Below are 4,188 nucleotides of genomic sequence, written 5' to 3'. Positions count from 1 at the left end.
CTGATATACATTACTAAATGTACAATAGGTGTATATTTACAATATAGCATGGTACAATGGAACTTTCAAAACAAGCTTGGAATAAAGATTTGAGTAGCAATTTATATATATATATATATATATATATATATATATATATATATATATATATATATATATATATATATATATATATATATATATATGTATGTGTGTGTGTGTGTGTGTGTCCTTCATAGCACCATTAAATCCATTATATTAAAATGGAATGAATGTGACACACCAGTTACTCTGTCAAGAGTTGGGCATCCACCAAAATTTTGTAAATTTGAAAAAGAGGGAATTAGCCAAACGTAACTTTTTACAAAAGAGTGGCAGTCCATATGAATTCTTATTTATGGTTTGCCAAAAGCCATGTTGAAGACTGTGGGAAAAGCTTCTCTGGAATGATGAGAACAAAACTTTTGGGCTGTGGCACAAATCACTACATTTGATGGAAACATAACACTGCTCATCACTCTGAGAACATTCCCATGATGAAGCATGGGGGTGGTAGCATTATGTTGAGCGGTACCCTTGACCTCTTAGTTGCATGTCTGACTGATGTCATCCTAATTCAATCACAGATTTTTGAATGGCCAACCCACTCCAGGTAGAGTCAAGGGAATGCAATATTTATTTATATATTTGATATACGGATTTTCTCAAGCGTTTCAATATTACGGGCTATTTTGTGTAGCTTTGTGACATATAATTCCAATTAATCCTGTTTCAGTTTCACTTTAGAACACTACAAAATTCTGGTGGTGGTGGTGGTGGTGGTGGGGGGGGGTTATAATATTGTATACTATATATTTTAACTCTGACGTTCTGAGAGGTGAACTCAAGACTATAGACGTCAATGAACATGAACAGCTCATGGACAGTTTCATCCTTGGAAAGGGGCCCAGACATCAGAAAATTTATAGAGATTTCTCAATCACCCACTCCCAGTACCACATCTGATTTAATATTTTTTTTACATTTTTGGTGGACTTTCCTTTATAATTATGATAATTAATCTACTGATATCATTCTTACTCTAATTAGATCATGTTTGGGGTTGGATTCTTCTTGTAAATACCATACTAACCCTGAGTTAATGTTATCAATAAAACCAACTACAGAAGTGTAGCTTTACAGTTAGTCCAGCAGGAGGTGTCACAGATGCCCAACCCTGGTCCTGGAGTACCCACTGTCCTGCTTATTTTAGTATCTTCCCTACTCTAACACACCCAGTTCAACTCAGGCAGGGCTGATATATTATTTTAATCAGGTGTGTTTGGAACAGTAAAATGTGCAAGACAGGGGTTACACAGGTTGGACCCTGTGGTGTAATGAAGCCCTGCTACAGCAGTCAGGATGGCCAAGCGGTCTTCCTTGGAGGTGTGGGTTCAAATCCCACTTCTGACAGAGCTGAGCTGTTTTTCACTAAATCAGTGGTTGCGACATTAAGAAGGCCCTTAACCCTCAATTGCTCAGTTATATGAGATGGATAAGGATGTCTGTAGAAATGTCCATAAATGTAAACTTTTGAGCTTTAGCTGTAGTTAAGTCAACAACTAACACTGCAATTAGATTTGCATAAAGCAATATATAGCTTTTTTAATAGCACACTATACACCCAAATATGAACAGTTATCTAAGCTGATTTCTTTTAAATAGTGGTTGTTCTTTCTAATAAATAATGTAGTCTATAGCCTATATTACAAGCAATATTTCAATGTCCCTCTTAAAAATCTTTGCTTAGATCTCATCTCATGATTTAAATCTGGCAGACAAACAAACAAACAAACAGTTAATTTAATTGGGAAAAAAACCCATTCATAATGGCTACCACAGTTACATTTACAGAGCAACATCTATTCTGCTTTAAATTAATTAAATTAATTGTAATGTAGGAATAGGCCAAACCCCAACAGACAACAAATCCAGAGAAAATACATTTATATAATCTTATCAATTAAACCACTAATCCATTAAGCCATTTCAGTTGCAATGAAGAACAGATGAACTATCTTCAAAGATGCTTTTACATATGCAGCATTCAGTCCGTTTGAATAAAACGCTGAGCTTTCCTTCCCTCTCTGTTCAGTTTGTTTAGGCAGGTGAGAACACAGCAATCGCACTCAGGTACTAAGCAAAATAATCGAGAGCATGTAGGCGAGGTGGTCTCTGTCCTGTTCTGTGCAAAAGCTAGAGCAATGAGAAAGCAATGAGAAATTAGTCTCTGAATTGACCCAACCACAGGAAGTGAACCAAACCTGCTGTGTGCTTTGGATAACTGGAATTTTTGTAAATGTGTGCTGTTAAAATGAGACAACAGATAGAGCTGTAACACTACAGAAATGCCATGGGTTCTGGATATTTGGACCAACAAACAAAAAAGAGAAAATAAATATAATTATCTAGTAAAATATACTGAGCACAGGCGCCATGTTTTGTTGTGTTTGTGTGATTTTTGCGATTTCTGTGTGCACTTGATAAAGGTTTGTTTCATTCACTATATACTTGTGACCAATGAATGAACAAGTTTTATGATGACGTTTTCAGACCTATGTGCCTCTATTATGTACACTGTGAAAACAAAACAAACTAAATGGGGAGGGACCCCAAAAGTATCAATTTTGCGCAACTGTAATATTCTACGTCCTGCTAGATTACAAACCACGCCCCTTACAAGGTACGCCTACTATTACAAGTTATGCCCACAACAAATACATAAAATATCCATCGATATTACAAACCAAGCCCCTTACAAGATACGCCCATTATTACAAGTTATGCCCACAACAAATACATAAAACATCCGTCAGGATTACAAACCACGCCCACTATTACAAGTTATGCCCACAACATAACATATCTGTCAGGATTACCCCATCCAGGGTATACCCTGCCTTGTGCCCCATGCTCCCTGGGATAGGCTCCAGGTTCCCAGCGACCCAATAGGATAAGCGGTATAGAAAATGGATGGATGGATCCATCAGGATTACGAACCACGCCCCTTACAAAGCATGGCCATTATTAAACCACTAATCCATTAAGCTGTTTCAGTTGTAATGAAGAACAGATAAACTATCTTCAAGGATGCTTTTACATATGCAGCATATCAGACTCTACCTCACTGAACAGGCTACACAAATACTAGTCCAGGCTCTTGTTATCTCAAAACTGGACTACTGCATCTCACTACTCTCCCAGCCAGCTCCATCAAACCACTTCAAATGATTCAGAATGCAGCAGCACACCTCGTCTTCAACCAGCCCAAGAGAACCCATATCACACCCCTCTTCATCTCCCTCCACTCGCTTCTTGTAGACACCCGCATCAAATTCAAGGCCTTGATGCTCACCTACAAGACCTTGTCTATAACAGCATCCCCCCACCTCAACTCTCTCCTGAAGGCTTACATTCCCTCATGCAATCTGCGTTAAATCAACGACTGACGCATAGTAGTACCTACTCAGTGTGGCTCAAGTTCCCTTTCAAGAACATTCAAACTAACTGTTCCGCAGTGGTGGAATAAACTTCCAACCTCAATCCGGACTGCAGAATCCCTCACAAACTTCAAAAAACAGCTAATGATCCACCTCTTCCCTGAACACCTAACCAACCCCTAAATTAAAAAAAATAAAATAATAATAATTACTCTGGTACTTACACCTCTACTCTGCACACTTTGCTTCTTCTGGAGCTCAGTTAATGGATCTTGTATGGTAGCACTACTTGTATTGTTCTCTGTTGAGATATCGCTTTGCTTGTATTTTCTCATTTGTAAGTCGCTTTGGATGAAAGCGTCTGCTAAATGAATAAATGTACAAGTGACGCCCACAACAAATACTAGGGTTAGGGTTAAGATTAGCAAAATTAATTAAATTCACCCGCCTATCATCGAGAGGGTGTGGAAATGTTGTGTAGTGTGATTTGCTAGTAGGCGTTCCTTTTACTGGGCGTTCCTTGTACTGGGCGTGGTTTGTAGTCTTGTAGGACGCAGACAGAGCCTTCTTGGTAAGAGTCTCAAGACTAGGCAACACTACAAACTGACTTACCACTACTGAAAACATTAATGGAGAAACTTGGCGGGCTCTAGGACCCTGCGCTTTCGATCACTCTCTCACTCTCTCTAGCTCTCTCTTTCTCTCTCTCTCGCTCTCTCTCTCTCTCAGC

This window comes from Ictalurus punctatus, chromosome 18 (assembly GCF_001660625.3).
Source record: "Ictalurus punctatus breed USDA103 chromosome 18, Coco_2.0, whole genome shotgun sequence".
NCBI lineage: Eukaryota > Metazoa > Chordata > Actinopteri > Siluriformes > Ictaluridae > Ictalurus > Ictalurus punctatus.
The sequence above is the reverse complement of the archived record's forward strand: the minus strand, read 5'-3'. Positions refer to the sequence as shown.